The sequence below is a fragment of the Camellia sinensis genome, chromosome 8 (genome assembly GCF_055761805.1).
Source record: "Camellia sinensis isolate YWXY chromosome 8, ASM5576180v1, whole genome shotgun sequence".
In the NCBI taxonomy this organism is placed as follows: domain Eukaryota; kingdom Viridiplantae; phylum Streptophyta; class Magnoliopsida; order Ericales; family Theaceae; genus Camellia; species Camellia sinensis.
The window spans coordinates 160,431,638-160,453,508 of record NC_138968.1 but is presented as its reverse complement, the minus strand read 5'-3'; positions in this window follow the sequence as shown (position 1 = coordinate 160,453,508).

Below are 21,871 nucleotides of genomic sequence, written 5' to 3'. Positions count from 1 at the left end.
AATTGTTTGAATAATCAGAATAGATTCTGATTTGAGCCCACCATGGGCCAACAAGACTCTCTCGTCTATAAACGGACTAGAGAGAAGCCTTTGCCATTTAACATGTTTCGATTATAATACCAAGTGTTACAAGTTTTGCTAGTTTAATGAACGCATCACTTATATTTGATAATAATGTCGTGATCAGTATTATTGAAATTTTGATCTTAGGGGGAAAAAATGTTTACACTAAATACAAACATCATTAAGGTTTTTCAAAATACAAAATCTTATAAATAGTTATTAAATTTTACAAAAATAAAAAAATAAAAAAACCTTAGAGATGATGAACCAACCTAAATAATTTGAAAAACATTCTCAACAAAGACTAATCTACATTGTCTCCATATCTGTATGTAAGCCTCAGATCCAATCCAATTAGACATCCATTTATTTCAATTTTAAAAGGATTATCAAATTGGATTTTAGTAACCGAATACACACCTACACACTAGTTGTATATATGTATGTATGTGAATATAGGAGTATAGTATGTGATGCAGAGAGAAAGGGAAAGAACATAAACAAAACCCTAGAGAGAGATGGAAAAGGGGGGTGTCTACACACAAGCTCAACTTTAAAGACAGTTCATTTTGTCCCACTGTGGGAATTGCTAAATTCATACGAAAAACCCCAGAGGCAGGGACAGAGTGCACCCTAATTTCCCATGTCTTATGTAATAAATGATGGTATGATGAATTGCTCCTACTTGCAGTCTGAGAATAGGACACTGTGAAGTGAAGGAAGGGTCACTGCTTCCTGCATTGTGAGGTCAATCTCGCATGGACCTTCCATTAATGACTCTCCTCCTTCATCTCTTTATTATTATGACGTTTCAGTAGGAGAAATTGTAAACAAGTGCAGTTTTCAAAAAAAAATTCGAATAATTGATAAATGATATCATTTTTAATAATTAAAGCTTATAATTTTTTTTTATGAATTTATTAAAAAAAAATTAAAAAACATAACGAATATGTGATTTCTCCATTTAACTACATCAATAACTTTTGGGAGAGACTTGTCTCCTATTGATAAAATTAGAGGTATTGTTGGATTTTGATAATTCGAATAATTGGTCAAAACCTCCTAGGTCTAACATGCTAGTGTGTAAAGAACAATTCAAAATATTTTACTTCTTAAACTCTTTGAGAAAAAGAAGCGTGTTCTTTATGAAGGATAAATTAATATTTTTTTTCTTCTTTCTCTATACGAACCACTTCAGTAAGTACTTGGAGTTCAAAATCGTTTCCCAACTTCTCCAAGAACAAGATCAAAGCCCACATGGCTAGCTTTAGGGTATATATTATCATTAACTGGAAGCCAACCAACACGTTTTGCAGCCTGAATGAGGAACAGAATGGGGAAAAGAAAGGAAGACCATCAAACTCATGGTAGCAAATTAACCTTCTCTACGAAGCACACAAAGTTATGAAGTACAAGACATGGGATTTGATACTTAACAGTGAATAACCGTGGACCTGCTGGGTTTCTTGGCTCTGGCATTACTATTGACATTGCTCGCGATTGTGTTCCAAGTATTTGGCATAATAATAAAAGTAACGATCAAAATTCAGTTGATTCTGAGCTTCTTCTGCCACTTATTTGCCATTTTCAATTGACACAAAGAGGACTTTTGACACAGCCATTGAGTATTCTACAAGTATGGATTTTAATTTCTAGAACTAGTTTGAGTTCATATACATGGAGGGGTGGCATTCTGTATTTGTTGCTGATGTTCTGTTTAGAACTGACAGTAAAATGTTACTGTCAATCTTTGATTATAAATGTTAATGGATGAAAAGATAAACGATATTTGATTAACTTGATTTGTTATAGGTATGTTCTACTTAATATATTCTAAAATATGAACGGTTTGTATTATCGAAATAGGGTCTGAAATGGGTCAATTTAGGTAACAGTCATCCCAAATCCAATCAAAGGCTCCGTTTGGCAAGAGCTAAACGGGGCTTTTTTGACTATTTTAGCCATAAAAGACAAAATAAGCTATTTTAGTCACAAAAAATAAAATATCACATCCAACCCATAATCATTATATTCTTCTCTCACAAAAAAAGTCAAAAAAGTCAAAAAGCCAAAAAGCCTTTCCCAAACCAAACTTTTTAGCTCAGGCTAAAATAGTCAAAAAAGCCAAAAAGCTAAAAAGCCAACTCACTTCCCAAACGGAGGCAAAGTAACATTTTAATAAAAAATAGAGTAATATGTTACATCAATTTCAACCATTTTTTTTTTTAAGAAAATATTTTGTACTTATACTTAATGAATTGAAGTTTTATTATAAGGGGTTTTGACCAAATTTCCTTTGTAAGATTTGTCAAAAAAATTGTATTTAAAAAAAACAAATTGATTGAATAACTGTAGAATTATTATTAGATTATGCCCTCGTTTGGCATTAGGTTTTTTTGAGGTTGATGGTTAATTTAGCCACAAAAAGATAAAATAAGTTAAAAAATTAATAAGACAAAATTTCACATTCACAAAAGTCAAAAAGTCAAAAAGTCCAATCTTAGACCTCGTTTGGCAAGTGACTGTTTTAGCCAAAAAATCACTAAAAAAACTAAAAAGCCAACAATCCATAACAAAAAGTCAGCGATTCATTTTTCTTTCTACTTTTTGCACATCTTTTCGTAAAAAATTAGAAAGACATCCCAAACAAACTAGTTTTTCTTACATCACATTTTAGCCAAAAAGTTATTAAAAAAGTCTGTTCCCAAACGAGAAGAACTTTTTAGCCATAGGTTAAAATAGCTAAAAAACCAACTCACTCCCCAAAACAAATCCTATATTTGTTTTCAAAATAATAAACATTTTTTTAATAACAAATTGAGGGTTAATTTAGCCACAAAAATAAAAAAATAAGTTAAAAAATTAACAAGACAAAATTTCATATTCAGAAAAGTACAAAAAAGTCAAGAAATCCAATCTTAATGAACTTTTTAGCTCTAGATTAAAATAGCTAAAAAGTCAACCTATTTTCCAAACAAATCTTATATTTGTTTTCAAAATAATAAATATTTTTTTAATAACAAATATAATGTAATCATGTGATTATTGTTATTAAAGCAATCTAATTCTTTTGTAAGAAAAATATTCTTGATAAATCCTATAATAATATGAATAATTAGGATCTTAAAATGGGCTGTGGTGATCTCATGACTGCCTAGCGACGCCTCCAATTGAGAGAAACCTCTCTCAGTAACCAGTGTTGTTAAACTATTAATATATTTTTAAAACATAAAAATAAAAAACAAAATAATATAAAATTAATTTGTTAGAACTTGTCACATAACTATAGTCCATTCACATATTTTGAAAATATGTAAATAAAATACTATGTGGGTGTTTGAGAAGTAGATTTTTATGTAAATTTTTTTTAGTTGTAGGATATTGTTAGAGAAAAAAAATTTAGTGTTTAAAAAGATAGTTAGATTTTTTTATAGTTGGATATGATATTTGTGAGAGAAAAAGTGAAATGATTATAGAGTTAAATGTGATATTTTATTTGGATTTATTTTTTTTAGTTTTGCAAAAAGTTTGCCTTTTAGTAAAAAAAAAAAAAAAAAAAAAAAAACACAACCCACAAACTTCCCAAACATCACCAATATGTTTATAATAGCAGAATTCATAACTTTAAGTGTATATATTTTAAATAGATAATCTACCATTTTAAGCCAATTAAATATTGCCTTGGTTTGGCATGTCGGTTTTTTTTTTTTTTTTTTTTTAATTATTTTAGTCATAAAAAGATAAAATAAATTATAAAACATCACATTTAATCCATAATCATTTAATTTTTTTTCTTATAAAAGTCAAAAAAATTAAAAACACTTATCTCAAACGAGATTTTTTAGTTCTAAACTAAAATAATTAAAAATTTTAAAAATCAATACACATCCCAAACAAACTATTGGATTTTGTTAACAAACTTAAAAAAAACGTTGAGTAATTTATGTTCCTTGGCACTACACGTGCTTTTTGAAGCAAGACCTAGTAACACGAGTCCGGATCCTCTCCAGCCAAAACTCCCTCTTGTCCTCTGGTCAAGGGCCACGATTTGGCCACGTGGCCCTTTCAAGATCTACGGCTCAGAAAAAAAAAAAAAAAACAAAACAAAACAAAACAAATTTGAATTCGTTAATTTCGACCCAACACAAAGTTCCCTCAACACAGCCACACACCACTGCAAAAATTTGAATTTCTTCTCCAGATCGGTGAACGACGACGGCATGTCGTGACCCACGACGGCGAATTGAAGTCGGCGGCGAACATCGGTGGGCTGTCCCTCTCTCCCTCTGTCTTACTCCGAACATTTGGACTGCGATTTGAGCCGCGAACCATAGTTAAAGGTAAAAAAAAAATTTGTCTAACTTGCTATCTCTTCTCCAATCATTGGTTGGTATCTCTAACTTGCTGCTTTAGAGCAATTTTTTTTGAATTAGTTGTTATTTCACAACTTGTAGTTTAAATTTTGATTGATTTTAAATATCTGCAATCTGCATAGTTCTGTTCTCAGCTTTTGTAATGTGTATTAATATGAATTTGATAGACTCAGAAATAATCAATTTTGGTAAGAAGTTGGAGCATGCAGATATGACGCACATCTAACTTGTAAGGAACATCAGTGAAAGCTATAAAGTTAGGGCATACTATGGCCATGATAAAAAAATTTAAAACAACTTAATGTTGAGGAAGTTCAAGAATGTTGTTGAAGCCGTAAATTAGGCTGCTAATAGGTTGTGGCTACTCATATAAGAATGTGAAATTCTGATGTGGAAAAATTAGGTTGTACAAGAGTTCTACATACTTGAGAAATGATAGCAAAGAAATGGATTGACTAGCCCAGTGGGGTGAAAATATTGGGGAATAGAGTTGATGGGAAGAAGGCTTTTTATAGTCTGTAGTTTCAAAAGGTCTTTGTTTGCTTTCCTGTCTAGGCTGTTTAGAGCCAAAATATGTATTCTTATCTAGCAAAAATATATGCACACACATTTGCAGCTAGTTTCACAGACCTGATGGACTGTTCAAGAGACTGATCAAGCTGTTGGGGAATAGAATCACTGCACAATTCTCAGCAACTTAAGATACCAATCTGTTGCTAGTTTATTTGGTTCTAAAAGGAAAATTCCGATATATAGAAAATCCATATATGTTTTTCTTAGAATTGGGAAGGCTTTATGGTAATGTTTTGACAAATTGAATGACAATTTTGGCAGCATTCGTTCACCTGCTTTTGACTTTGTTATTCTTCTAAATAAACTTGCAACACAACAATTCCAAATATTTAGCAAATCCATATATGTATTTCTTAGAATTGGGTAGGCATTTCATGGTAATTTTTGACAAATTGAATGACAGCTTTGGCAACATTGACAGCAGCAAGAGGCCCAAATATATCAATTGAGTTATGTTGTTCAGAATATGTTAGATTATCACACACTGAAGTGGCTAACAATGTCTTAGACAAATTTAGTTTGGTATCATTTTCTGGTTATTTTTAATTGATTTGATGTTTCCATTTATATTAATTATAAATGATAGTTATATGAACATATTAATCATTTTAGAGTGATTTAGAATCTGTTGATATATATTTGTTAGATATTAACATATCTGCATTTTATTGGCATAGCTATATATATAGATTTTTGTCTTTGTATAACATATGCATGTTAGTATGCATGCACTACACCATACATAAATTTTTGTTACCTGCAGTCTTTGCTAAAGTAAGTTATCTTGGAAGTAGTTATCTCTGGTGTTGCGAATGATTGTTACTCAAGGAAATTTCATCTACAAAATTTATATAGGAGGATGTTTGGACTACTGTGGAATTCATAGCTTGGGTAAGTGTTTTGATAGTTAGCAGTGTGCTCATTTATTATTGAAGTGATGCTTAATCCGATATGAATGAGATACACAGCAATTTATTGAATATAGCTCCTCAAGAGGAGTAAAAGAAAGTTCTTTAGGGTGGAGATTATAAAATCAGTGTGTTCAAAAGCTTTAGATTTGATGTGTGCAAAAACACAATATAGTGGGAGTTACACTGAATTGACTTGTTTTCCTATATTATCAAATACAAGTTAAATGTCTTGGGACTCATTCCCAGTTCATGCTATATTGTGGTTTTTCTTGTTGGAATAAAGGCAATCAGGCTATTTGATAATTTTTGGGCTACTTGATAATTTTTTGTAGGTCAATGTCAATGTCAAGCACAAATGCAAGTATGGACAACATGCATGAAGTTAGATTCGAAAACCGCAATTGTCGATGTGGCAAAAAAGCTATGGTGAAGATTTCTCAGTCAACGGATAATCCAAATTGTCTTTATTTTGTATGCCCCAATTATCCGAATGGTTGTAACCTCTTTCAGTGGTGGATCCCTCCACATATGCAGCATAATTTGAAGGTGGTCGAGAATGATATCGATGAAGAACGCATGGAAGTCTTGTCTACTCTTAGAGAAGTAATTATCGTGAATGGGGAGCTCAAAGACATGACTATAAAGAGTAGGAAACAATATAGAGACTTGGCAATGGTGGTTGAAAGAGTTGGTGCAAAATTGAATTACGCCTTTGTTTTTTTTGTTTTGTTGTTAGTGGTAGTTGTGATTTTAGTGTATTTGAAATAGTGTATGTAATGTAAGGTAGTGTCAGTATGACTTGTATTGTAGGTTGAATGTGTATGTAATGTAGTATGACTTGTAATGTACGTTGAATGTGTATGTAATGTATGTTGGACTTGTAATGTATGAGTATGAGTTGTAATGTATTTTGTAATGTATGAGTATGATAGATTTTCAGCACAGTTTTTGTAATGTATGAGTATGAGTATGATAGATCTTGTAATGACTTGTAATGTAAGATAGATTTTCATGACAGATTTGTAAACAAATATTTTGAACACAGGTTTTTGAAGACAGAATTTTTGACACAAGTTTTTGAAGATAGTTTCCAAAGACAAATTTTCAGCACAGTTTTTGAACACAGATTTTGAAAGACAGATTTCTGAACAGATATTTTGAACACAGGTTTTTGTAGACAGTCCTAGTTTCAGCTCTAGGGGTTTTTGTCAATGGGTCTCGCTTGTCAACCTTCTGAAATCCCTCTTTGTTGCAAACCAAATTTCTAGAAATAATTTGTTTTGTTAACTTGTTCTTCTTACAATATTCCCTTCTTATGCTAAATCACATTCTTCCTCCATATGCATTATAAAAATCGTACACACTTTCTTCCGAATCAAAGGTCATTCCTACTTTTGGCTTCCAACCACAATCATTGTCAGGTTCCATATCCATATAAAAACGCAACTGAAAAGTAGAGGCAATCAAATGGGAGAACAATAATTAGAAACATTACTTAAATGAACTTATAGCTTCATTCAACCACAATCATTTTTTTATTGTTCTTCATTACCTCCAATTACAAAGAAGTGCAGGTCTTGAATGAACTTATACACAACAATATGTCAATGGTTTAGGTGATTTTTATATCTTCCTTGTATTAATCTATTGTTTCAGGAGTTAAAAACTTAGGTAGATGGATTAGAGAACATAAGTCATTCTCTTGGTTATTGAGGTTAATGAAGTAGATAGTGGAAGTCTTGTGACATGTTCCACTCACAAGAGAACAATGACAGCAAATAGTTCCCTTTGTATTGTTCCTATTAATTATTATCAAAACCTAACTAGTTTTAGATGAATCATGGTTGCATTAAACAAATTCAAGCAAATACCCAACACTAGAAAACAGTGTTGAAAATCTGTTTTTTCCCATTGTATTATTCAAAATCCCATTGTATCAACACTATTTGTTCAAAATAACAGATTTTGAACAAAAATCTATTTGTTCCCATTGTATTGTTTGTTCAAAACAATTTTGAACAAACAATCTGTTTGTTCAAAAATCTGTTTCGTAGCCGATAGTATCAACACTGTTTTTTCCCATTGTATTGTTTCCACTGATTATTATCAAAACGTAATCAGTTTTTAAACAAATTCAAGCAAATGAACAACACTAGAGCCCCAGTTTTTTTCTTTTTCCCTTTGTGTTGTTCCCACTGATTATTATCAAAACCTAATCAGTTTTTAAACAAATTTAGGCAAATGCCCAAAAATAAATAAGGACTTATCTCTGGTTCAACCATCAAATGAAAAATAAATCCAGACACAGTTCTATTACTAGTTGCACATTGTGCTGAAGATTTATGAACTAGGAAAAAATACAAATGAGAAGGAGGAAAGATATTGAATACCGAAAAACTAAACCTCAATGTTCTAGCTTCATTCATGGTACCATGGTTGAGAACAATAAAAAAATGACAATAAAACATTGTAGACAAACAATGACAACAACAGAACAATGTTCCTTAATTTTCCTTTTTTACGCCACAGGAAGTCCCTAGTTAGAAACATTACTTAATGTTCCTTAATAACAATGTTCCCCAGCGATGACAAACATTACCTTCAGTTTATGACGAAGTGGAGCTCTGGTTCGCAGGGTCACCGGAGCTTGGTTCACGGTCGATGTTCGCCGCCGATCGTCCTCGATGTTTGCCGTCGACTTCGCCAATCGCCAGAGCTTGGAAGAAAGAGGGAAAAAGAGCTTCGAAGAGGAGGGAAAATGGACTCTGGAATGGGAGGGAACTTTGTGCTGGGTCGAAATTAACGAATTCAAATTTGTTTTTTTTTTTTCTTGAGCCGTAGATCTTGAAAGGGCCATGTGGCCAAATCCTGGCCCTTGACCGGAGGACAGGAGGGAATTTTGGCTGGAGAGGATCTGGACTTTAGTAACACAGTTAAAAGATAATTTTTTAATTTTTTAAAATCACATTATTTTTTATTTTTTATATATTTTAAAAAATAAAAAACAATTAAAAAATCAAACCTCCTCAAAATAAGTCCAAATCATGGACATGTTTTAACTCTATTTTGCAGTCCTGACTACACAAACAAAGCAAAGCAGCAGCCTTTAATTCCAACAAAAGTCATCATGAGCTGTAGCGTCATGCCACGTCATCACATTAAAGTTTATACTTTAAAGGGTCCACTCGGGTGTTGGCCAAGTTTGGCCTGTCACAAAAAAAAAAAATAAATAAATCAAAAATCAAAAATCAAAAATCAAAAAATTATTCAATAAGTTAAAAAATTATCATTATTTATCAAAAAAAAAAAATTTAAAAAGTTAATTTACACACAAAATTACAACACATCAATCTGACAGCCTCATACCTGTGATGCGTTGTGTAACAAAAATTGCACAGTTGGGGTGTAATTTTAATACACTGTTGTTCGGCCTGTGGGGGGCCATCACGGGCCTCGTTTTGATAATCTAAACCGTTCAATATGTATAACTCGTCGAGTACTATATGTTTATAAAAAATCACATTGATCGGATATCGATAATTATATGATCAAATCAATTTTGTATAAAAAAATAAAGGTGTTATAGTTAACGGTTGGAAAAAAACAAATATGATCAGATAGCTATCGATATCCGATCAACTTAATTTTTTTACAAGCATATAGTATTCGACGAGTTCTACACATTGAACGGTTCAAATTATCAAAACGGGACCCGTGATGACCCCCATGAGCTGAACAACACCGTCCAGTGCAATACCCAAAAAAGTAGACAATTACTTCTTAGCATCTATTCCACCTTTGCAGACATGACGTACAACTTACACTCTAATCTTCTCCTACACACTAAGGCTTCGTTTGGAAAGTGGGTTGACTTTTTGACTTTTTTTACTATTTTAGCCTGGGCTAAAAAGTTTGGTTTGGGAAGAACTTTTTGACTTTTTTTGTGAGAGAAGAGTGTAATGATTATGGGTTGGATGTGATGTTTTGTTTATTGTAGCTAAAATAGTCTATTTTGTCTTTTGTGACTAAAATAGCCAAAAAAACCCATAAAACCAACTTGCCAAACAGAGGCTAATTTATATAATTTTTTAATACATTTTTTTTCATAAAAAGTCAAAAAGTTAATCCAAACAATCATTTTTTTTTTTCAGCTTTTTAGTCCAAAAAGTCAAAAGTGCACTTATTTATGACACCCCAAACAACCCCTAATTGCAAAAAGTTTTGTAACAAAATTAATTTTAAAATTTAAAATTTTGATTTATTTTAATTTAAATTATTTATCTATTTTCATTAAATAATATTGATAAAAATTTTATATTTTAGTCATTAAATTAATAATAAAAAATTATATTTTAGACATTTTATATATATTTATTTTGAGTTTAATGACTGAAATACTATTTTTTTATAATTTTTAATTAACAAAAATTGATAAATGATTTAGATTAAAAAAATCAAAAGATTCAAGTTTAAATTGATTAAATAAAAAATTCAGAATTTATTTTATTATAAGGCTCAAGTTTTGAGTTTTTTTTGGTTATTATTCCTAAATTTTCTAATGAACTACCTCATCACTCTCGAAGTTTGAAAAAATATAATTAATCTTATATTTTTTATATAATTATATCAATCTTTTGTGAGAGTTTAATTTATATAATATTTATATTATTTTTTATTAGTAATTCGTTGATCATATTAATAATTTTTTTTTATATACTAAAGTGTACATTTATCTTTATATATTAGGAAAATTACAACAAAGTGGTAATTTCAAAAAATTATTACACATCAACGAAAAAATTTATAATTTTATTTATTAATATTTATCACTTAGTGGTAATTATTTTTCTTAACAGTGACTGATCTGTTATTTTTCCTTTTTATTTTAGTGTTTATTCATTATTTGTATTAGTTTCGATTGTTTTAATTTTACTAAAAGAGATATTAGTGTAATTATATTGAAAATATAAGCTAACTGTATTTTTTCTAAACTTTAGAAGAAATTAACGTAATTCACCATAAATTTTAAATTGTAATCTCTTCCTGACGTCAAGTGTTTTGCCAAGCATAGCGATTTATCTATATTATATATAATTTTTTTATAATGGGAAATATGTGTTGATTTTTATTTATTTTTTTACTTTGTAAAAGAGTACTGCTATTAGCACCCCATGAATTATTTTAGACTATCTAATTTTTAGTTTTTTTTTTTACTTCAATAATAACCTCAAATCAAATTACTACAAATGACATTATTAATTTTGAGACATCCCACTCACAATTAAACCTACACACCCACTTACATAATAAATGAGGGTTTATGAAAGCACCCACCTCTATCACCACCCATCTATTTTTCTCAAATCCCACCTTCAAAACCTACTCACCCTTAATTTGTTAATAATTTCAATGGTTAAAATTCTTAACACTCCCAAAAGTTTTCATTTTTTCAAGTTCGAGAATACAAGTCTGAACATTACTTATTTGTTTGGGAATACAGGCCCGAACATTACTTATTTGTTCGGGAACACATTTCCAAACACAATTTATTTGTGTTTGGGAATGTAGGTCCGAACATAAAAATTTGTTAACACTTTGAAAAGGGAGCATCTTATTAAGTCACCAAGACTTCTCATCCATAGCACTGCCATTGTCTCTCATACATGAAGTGTTTCATTTGATCGTTGGAAAACAATTTTCGAATGCACAACAATCAAGGATATCTTACCCACCCCTTTTGTCAATAGCAGTGCTAACGCCTTCAAATGTGTGGGTTTTCATGGGATTTGAGTTGATAGAAGAGTGAGGTCTATAGGAAATTAGGGAGGAAGTGAGGAGGAGATGAGTGAAAAGGAAGAGACATTAGAATGAGAGGAGGTGCAGAGATATGAGACTCTGTGAATAAGAGATAATTAGACACAAACATACACACACACATACTCACACACACACACACACAGCTTACCAACTATGACAATGGTTTAATTGGCAGAGACAGTATTCTTCTTCTTCTTCTTCATGGGGATCTTCTTTTTCTTGGGTTTTGACAAAGATGAAACTCTACTTCTTCTCACTGAATTTTGTTAGGGTTTTTTTTAGAATGGAGATTTTTTTTTGAGGGTGTAGGGCTGTTCAATGGGTGAAATGTGTAAGAATAATTTTGGTATTATTTGGAGGGTAAAAATAAATTTTAGGATTTTAAAATTTATAAGTAAAGATCCAAAAAAAATAAAAAATTCAAAATAATTTATGAGGTACTAAAAACACCACCCTGGTAAAATATTCCTCCAAGTTGGCCAACTTCCATCTCCAGCAAGTTAGCAAACCCCTAATTACCGCTCCAGTCAAAGTCAAAAACAAAATAATAACATATTAAAAAATACTAATCATTTTGTATTATTTTTATTTTTGTGCCATACCAGTTTTTTTAAATTAAAAAAAGAGTGTTTCCAAAAAATTGGTTGTTTACAGAAAATAAAATAAAATTCCAAAACAACTTTGGAAACAGTTGCTCAAAAAAAAAAAAAAAAGAAGATGAAGAAAACAATAATAAATGTCTCTAACATTTGTTTCAGATTTTTTTATATAAAAAACTAAAAATTAATTTGGTGAAATAAATAAAAAAATAAAAAACATTTATCATTTTTATATAATTTTATCTTTTGACACATCACAAATTATTTTTAAAATTTTGAAAATAAATTTTTTGATATTTATTTTTATCAAATTAGTTTTCATTTTTTCAAAAAAAATCTGATTTTTTTTTTTTTTTCCTCCCTGAAAAACAAACCATGTCTCTGTTTTTTGATCTCGAGATTGGGCTTGAATGGGCCTCCGATGAAAGTTAGTGTGGTTCTGCTAAGGGTGAGGACATCCATCAAAAAAAATTTAAAACAGGGCCCAACTTCAAAGTTGATGAAGTGAAAGATCCAAATTTGAATACTGTCACGTAGTTACCACATGGGCTTAATTTTTTGGCTTCGGTGGGCTTAGCCCATTCTTTCCAGAGAAGCTGGGCTAGAAATTTGGTTGCATTAAACAAATTATTATTCAGTTTTCTTTTCTTTATTTTTATTTTTTGGAACAAAGTAGTTTCGAGTTTTCAAAAAAGAAAGAAAGATTATTTTAGTATAAAAACAATTAATCTGTTTGGTCTTGAGTTTTCAATCAATATTCTTTTGTTTTTGGTAAATTTGTTAATATTTTAATTATTTTTTTAACTTTTTAGATCCACGTAATTTAAACACACTTAAAAAGTATAAAATTTAGAAAAAAAAAATCTTTTACAATTTCACTAAATACAAAAAAAATTAGTAAATTTTTGTATTTATTGATTTTAAAAAAAAATTATTTACAAATATTTTACTTGTTAATGTATTTAGATTAAGTTAATCTTAAAAAAAACAAATTAGAATATTAAAAATTTCACAAATACATATTAAAAATTCAAAAAATTATTTTTGAAAACTAAAAAATAAAGCTGAACAAGAGGTGTTGTATGGATAAGGCAGAACTGTGAACCCATTCACATGGATGGTTGCCTTTTTTGAACATTGCATTTGGATTATGAAATGGATATTGGATGTAGAGAGAGATGCCGAAAGCCCACTTGGTTGCTTGTGATTTGCGTAAAGAACCTCCTCTCCTCTTTAGTAGTGGAAAAGAACGTGATTTTGTAAATATAAAATTAACATAAAAAATATATTTAAAATAATATGTCATTGAGGCCTCATTTGGAAATAGACTATTTTAGTAATTTTTTAATTTTTTATAAAAAGATGTGCAGAAAAGTAGAGAGAGTGATATTAATTTTTTTATTAAGAATAATACATGGGGGCTCGAAATTTTGAGGCTTGATTGCCCCGAAATTCAAAACGATGTCGTTTTGAATATATATATATATATATATTTCTTTTTCTCCTCTCTTTCTTCTCAGAGAAGAGAGAAGAGGAAAGAGGGAAAAGAGAAGAAAGAGAGAAGAAGGAGGAAGAGAGGTGATGGGCTGGACGGAGAAAGACGGAGACGATGGGCGATGACAGAGACGATGGGCTGGAGGGAGGATGGGCTGTATAGATTTGTAAATACATAGATCTGTGTGTATGTATACACAAATCTTTGTTTCTTCCTCTTCTCCTTCTTGCTCTGTTTTCTTCTTCTTTTTTCCTCTGCTCTTCTCCTTCTTCCTCTGTTTTTTATTTTGACTTTGATTTGTGTATATTTGAAATATCTCTATAGATTTGGGTTTTTTTTTTAATTTATTTTGATTTTGATTTTGATTTTGGATCTTGGTTTTGGATTGTGGAATTCTGTTTGAGAGAAAGAGAGAATTCTGTTTGAGGGAAAAAGAGAAGAAACTGCGTAGGAAGGCAAGGAAAAGAGAAAAAAAAAAAAAAAAAAATCGGGCCATTCGAGCCCAGGTATTTCGAGCTACGTATCACAATTGTTTTATTAAAACTTAAAGTTACCAAACGAGGCAAGGGGTCATTCAGCCAAAGAAATTAAAAAAAAAAAAAAAAAAAAACAACAACAACAACAACAACTACAACTTGTGCTACTATTCAAAGAGAGTTGAGAGTTGTTTGGCAAGTGATTATTTTAGGGGTAATATTAGGGATATCAAATTTTCTATTAAATAAATTATTTTATGGGTCTTATATCCATGTGAGGCATTTAATCATTTATTTAATAAAAAATTTAAAACCTATAGCATTTTCTTTATTTTAATTAAAAAGTTTAAAAAAATTCATCTCATGCAAAAAAAGTCAAAAGTTTCTTGTATTCACTCAACGTTTTGCATTTTTTTCCCATATAAAGTCATAAATTCTTCCAATCTATATATATATATATATATATATTCACATCATATTTTAGTTAGAAAAACCAAAAAATCACTTCTCAAGGTTCTTGATAACAAATGCACCTATGCACAATGGAAAAAGAAAAAAAAAAAAATGAGTAGAGTCCAATACACTTTACACTGATTTCATAGCACTTGTTGTTAATATGAATCATGTTGTTGATCTGAATCATTTATATTATACGATTCAACGAACATATCATTTATAAAAAAAAAAATCATATTAATTGGATATGTGTAACTCTATGATCAAGTTTTAACTATTTTAAAAAACATTATCAAAATTTTTCTAACCATTCATTTTTTAAAAAAATAAATGTGCTCTCATTTTAAAGTTATAAATGTCCAATTAATTTATTTTTTTCATAAATGATTTATTTAATAAATTTACAATACAAATGATTCGGATCAATAATATGAATTCGAGACCAGGCCCAACAGACTGTCACAAAACGCTCACCAAGCCCATTAGGATTGCTCATATAAGGAAGTTCAAAACATTCTCGCAAACCCAACACAAATAACCCCAATGTCGGTATCAGAAAAAGATTTCCATAAAGAAAAAATAAATCTTTGACAATAATTAACAACAATGATTCATCCCACTAAAAACATCACCACTAATAGCACTAATGCATTAAAAAAGTAAAAAAAAAAAAAAAAAAAATACAACTCCAAGACCAAAACATCACATCATTAATAACGGGACCCACTGCCACCTAATTAGTGGGAGCACTAATTAGTGCTCCCAAGCATTTTTCAATAATTAATCGTTGAATTTCATTTTTTTTTTGTTTCACATGTGATGTTTAAAATTTAAAATATTACACGATAAATTGTGATGTTTTTAATGTGCATATTTGAAATTTGTGAAAGTTATTGTGCATAAAATCCGTTTGTCACTATTCACTATTCACGTTTTGAAAAAATGTGTTTAAAACTATTCACTTCTTTTGATAAATTTGATATACCCATGCGGGGTGGTGGGCTATTTTTATATATCTAAAATCTCTACAATAGTTACAAAGATTTTAAATGAGGTATATATTTTTACATGTGATACAAATGTTATTTAAAGAAATTTTACTATTCATTCAAATATTTTAATAGAGAAGTCGCTATACATTCAAATATTTTATTAGAAAAATTACTATACAGTCACCGTGCACCATTTGATTTTACGGCAAATCTTTTGAAAATATTGAAATTACTATTCATCGAAAGCGACCGTTTAGTCACTAATTTCAACTGTTGCTTTGCGTGTATTTCCTCTGTGTGCTCGAGCTAACAAGTCAAAAACAAGAGTGTGGGTTCTATCTTCACATGGCATGCAAGCCTGAAGAGGTGCGTCTCTCCTCTCTTAACGGGAAGAATTTTTTGGATATATGTAGAAGTGTTTTGGTTTAAGAAAAATAAGAAGTGAAGAAGAGAAAAATCCGTGATATTGAAATATTCTCAAATATTGTATTGTGTTTCATTGAGTTATATTTTTTGTGAGAAAATTTATTGAGAGTTTTAGCAAAATTGTAAAAGGGTTTTATGTACCTTATTCATTTTATACTTGTAAAAAGAGAGTTTTCGCGAGTGATTTTTTGGGATGAAATCACTTCGATTAGGTGTGATTAGGTACCGGATTCAAAACTACTTGGGATATTTTTGTGAGTGGTTTTTTGAGATAAAATCACTTAGGCTAGGTGCGACTAGACATCGGATTCAAAATTAGTTAGAGTGATCGAGATTGGTCACTTGTTGTAAAGGTTTACTAGCACTAGTAAAGTTAGTGGTGTAATTACTATTTGAAGAATAGTAGAGAAATTCTTGAAAATGATATTTGGAGAGTGTACGTAGGTCCGGTATACCCTTTACTCATTCTATTTTATTACTTTATTTTATATTATTGAATATATTTATTTATTTATTTATTTATTTATTATTTAAATTAATTTTTAATTTAATAATTTATTTAGAAATCCAATTCAATCCGCCTTAAGTTGCCTACTTGAAATAGCAAATATGTTTCGTGGATTCAAACATCAAAATTGTGCATATTTGTAGGGATGATATTATGTAGTCTATATATATACTATTGTTATATAAAATTGTAAAAATTATAAATAAAAAGAAGAAGAAGACGAAGATAAATTTGTTTAACATTTTGGAACACTTTATTGAGCACTTTTGCATCCATGCATGATTGATGCTGACTAAAGCTCGAATAAACAAACTATTTAATTATTTATTTTTTGGTTCAGCAGATGAAATGTTAGCCATGTGCAAGCTCAAAAGAGAGAGATCCTTTCCGGACTTTATTATTTGCTTGCAAGCTAATTTGTGGATGGGTTATTGGGTACTCCTCATGTGGTGCTCCATGCCATTATAATTGGTAGGGGGAAGTTATTTAATAATTTCGGAACGTTACGTGATTATATTTTAAGTTAATTATCAATTATTTAGTTTCATATTATTTTTCTATTTCTAACATAAATCGTAGACTCCTACCTCTCTCAATTAATCAAAATTCAATGGAGCACCACGTGTACATACTCTAAGAATATTAAATAATCACCCTTGGTAAAGAGGGTAGGATAATATTCTTTTGTATTCAGTGGTACTACATGCACCAATCAGGACATATTTGATTGACATGATTAGAGTATGAGATTATAATTATTAATCCATAGGCCCAATAATGTAGGGTTTGTTTGAAATTTTATTTCAAGATTATTAATCTAATGGATAATTAATCTAACATATTTGTAAGATTATTAGTAATGGGGTAGGGGTGAAATTATATATCATGAGTTGAGAAATAAAATAAAAAGACTTTTTTACCCTTGACTAAAAATTAAAACACTTATTATTTTTATATCTATATAATAAAGCAGTATGGTTTTTTAATTTTTTCTACACACATTTGTCCTACTAGGACATTTGGATAGTTCAGATCTATTCAAATTATAAAATAACGTCTGAGATACATTTTGCAAAAAATATCCTACATGTACATTTTCTATTTTCCCGCTTCTTTCTCTTACTTTTTCCTTTTCTCACCCATCCTTCTATGATCTCATGATCCCATATTCTTCTCTCTTTTTTATTCTTTATTTTTTTTATTTTCTCTCATTTTTATTTTTCTCTCTATTTGGTTTTTTTTTGTTTTTTCCTTTTTGTTCACTTATTTTTATTCATATTATATGGAAAAGTCTGCGATCCCAGAATTAGAAGTCAGATTTTACTGTGTGTAGTGGAGATTATATTAATGAATTTTTTAGCCCACAAATTAAATGGATTTTAACAATTAATTATTATGTTTAAATATATTGAATACCTGATAGATTTCGTAAATTTAGATCTCATATTAATCTTCAACATCTATATAATAAAGCAGGATGATTTTTGAATTTGTCTTATACGCATTTGTTCTACTAGGACATTTGATCGCTCAGATCGATTCAAATTATAAAACAACGGCTAAGATATATTTTCAAAAAAATATCTTACATGTACATTTCTTATTCTCCCGCTTCTCTTTCTTACTTTTTCCTTTTCTCACCCGTCCTTCTATGATCCCATGATCCCACCTTTTTTTCTCTTTTTTATTTTTTTATTTTCTCCCATTTTTATTTTTCCCTCCATTTGTTTATTTTTATTTTATTTTCTCCATTTTGTTCACTTATTTTTACTTGCATTATATGGAAAAGTCTGTGATCCCAGAATTAAGAGTCAGATTTTACTGTGTGCAGTGGAGATTAAATTAATGAATTTTATAGTCCATAAATTAAATGAATTTGAACAATTAATTATTATTTTTAAATATATTGAATACCTGATAGACTTTTGTAAATTTACACCTAATATGAATCTTTAACATCCATATAGTAAGGGAAGAGGATTTTTGAATTTATCCCAGAGACAATTGTCCTACTAGGACATATTAATGGTTGTGATTCATTTTTGTATTTAGATGGACAACTGAGATAAAAACCTTATCTCTCACTCTACCTAAACTTCTCACCAAGAGCCACAAACTTTGCAACCACCCATCCTCATCTATCGTACCTCACCTTTTCACATTTTAAATTTCAAAACACACCCATCCACTTCCTACAGAAGAGAGACCCACGCTCACCAACCTCTCTCTATAAATTCTCTCCTTTTTTTCTTTTAATCTCACTCCTAATTTTCAAATTTCAAAACACCCACGCATCTCTTTTCGACGACTCTCTCGCGACCCAGCCATGGTGCTGCTCATCACCTCCTCCAATCATCACCATCGCACAAAGAGAGAGAAAGCGAAGATGGGCGGAGGAGGAGGAGATCACGGACACCACGGAGATGCAACACACGGCGGAGACTTTAGAAACAAAGTATGGAGCATGAACGATGGTTCGTACTGCAGACCCAAGCACTAGAAGCGCAATACTGCCATCGCCATGGTTGGTATCTTCCTCATCTGCATCCCCATCGCCATGAAATCTGCCCAACTCGAGGTCCTCTCTCTCTATCTCAGAACCCACATTTCATTTTGATTGTTTTACTTTGCAAGATTTGAGTTTTTATTTCGATGATACAATGTTTAATTGCAATTAGGTTTTGGGATTTGTTCAAAAAGCTATTCTCAATTTTTCATGATATGGGTTTTGCATTTTTTATTGTTGTTGTTATCAAAATTGATGATGAGTAAAACTTTATAGGATTAATTATCTGTTTGTGTTCAATGTCATCGAGGTCCTCTCTCTTTGTCTCAGAACCCACATTTTATTTTGATTGTTTTACTCTGCAAGATTTGAGTTTTTATTTCGATGATACAATGTTTAATTGCAATTAGGTTTTGGGTTTTGTTCAAAAAGTTATTCTTGATTTTTGCATGATCTGGGTTTTGCAATTTTTATTGTTATTGTTATCAAAATTGATGATGAGTAAAACTTTATAGGATTAATTATCTGTTTGTGTTTGGTGTCATTGTTTAAGTGTACATTGATGCAAGTTTTGGCGTATAGAAATTGGTCTAATACAGAGGTCTGTTTGGGAGTAATAAAAGTCCCATGATATTGATATGAAATTACCATACACTTTCGCTAATATGTTTCCATTTAAGTTTTTTAATGGCATGTGGATGTAATGAACGGTTCAGAAATTATTTGTTTGGAAGTTTTTCTTTGACTATATTAGCTTTAAACAAGTCAACTTTGTAGCTTGGTAAGATCGTAAGAAGAAGACATCTGAATGCCAAAAAAGTCGGGTTGGAACTGCATTGAGGATAGAGGGTGCTCTCATAGGAGTGGTGTAAGGTTCAAATCCACTCATTTCAGCCTCTCTCTTTCTCTTTCTCTCTCTCTCTCTCTCTCTCTCTCTCCTTTTTTTTTTTAAAGATCTGTAGCATATTTGATGTGTGTGTTTTGTTTGTTTTTTATTTATATAGATTTTTTTTTTATGTAGGTTATGGATTTGGATTTAATTTTTTAAAAAGTTTTAGGTCTGAAATAATAGTTGATCTTTATAAAATGGGTTTTGATTTTAGAAATATATTTTTATTTTCAGTTTGCTTTATGAAATGGATTTAATTTTTTAATGGAAAATGAATGTTGATTTTTTATGGTTTTGAAAAAAGCTTTTGAAATGGGTGTTGATTTTTTTTTGATTTAACAAAATCAAATCACAAATTTAAGATAAAATAGAGTGGAAAAAAAAAATACAGAGAGAGGAAGATCGAACAAATGAAATAAATGATTTGTTGTTTGAGCTCTAAGAAGAGATGTAGTGTTTGTTAAGAGATGAGAGGAAGAAATGAGAAAGAGAGACGTTACACACACACACACACACACAGAGATAGAGAATATGAGTATTTTAAATACTAAACTTTTAGTGATGAATTTGATAAATTATATTTTAACTTAAACGAACTGCCATTCTACGATATCTTGAACTGATTTATTATAATTGATTTCTATAGCAGTGAAATTATTATCATTTTGAATTGATTTTTTTGTAAAGGATGTGATACCAATATTAATAATTTATGTTAATTGATTTTTGTAAAATATGTGTACCAATATTATTTACACCGTGTTTTGAGACACGGGCATACGCTAGTAATTTAATAAAGCAGAACGGTTTTTTAATCTTTAACATATTTTTGTTCTATTAGGACATTTGAATGGCTTAGATCTGTTTAAATTATAAAACAATAGCTGAGATATATTTTTTCTAAAAAATGTTCTACATATACATTTTCTATTTTTCCGCTTCTCTCTCTTACTTTTTCCTTTTCTCACCCATCATTCTATGATCCCATGATCCCACCTTCCTCTTTCTTTTCTTTTTATTTTTATATTTTCTCCCATTTTTATTTTTTCTCTCTTTTTGTTTTTTTTTTTGTTTTTTTTTTCTTTTTGTTTACTTATTTTTGTTCATATTATATGGAAAAGTCTGGGATCCCAGAATTAGTAGCCAGATTTTGCTGTGTGTAGTGGAGATTATATTAATGAATTTTTTAGTCCACAAATTAAATGAATTTAAACAATTAATTATTATTTTTAAATATATTGAACACCTGATAGACTTCGTAAATTTAGACCTCATATGAATCTTCAACATATTTTAATAAAGTAGGACGATTTTTGAATGTTCAATATATTTTTATCCTATTAGGATACTTGGATAGCTCAGACCTGTTCAAATTATAAAACAATGGCTAAGATATATTTTCCAAAAAATATTCTACATATACATTTTCTACTTTCTTACTTCTCTCTCTCTTACTTTTTCCTTTTCTCACACTCCTCCTTCCATGATCCCGCCTTCCTCTCTCTTTCTTCTTATTTTTTTATTTTCTCCTGTTTTTAATTTTCTCTCTATTTGTTTATTTTTTTTTATTTTCTTCTTTTTGTTCAATATATTTTATACATATTTTCATACAATATATATATGTCTATAATACACTAAGACATTATGGACATAAATATAATCTTCATATAATTATATAAGCAAAAACAGTATTGTATGTATGCTAGGCACATCTATCTATCTAGCTATATATTATATAAGAAAAAATGAGTTTTCGTGAGGAGTTTTGTGAGAACTCCAAAATTTTA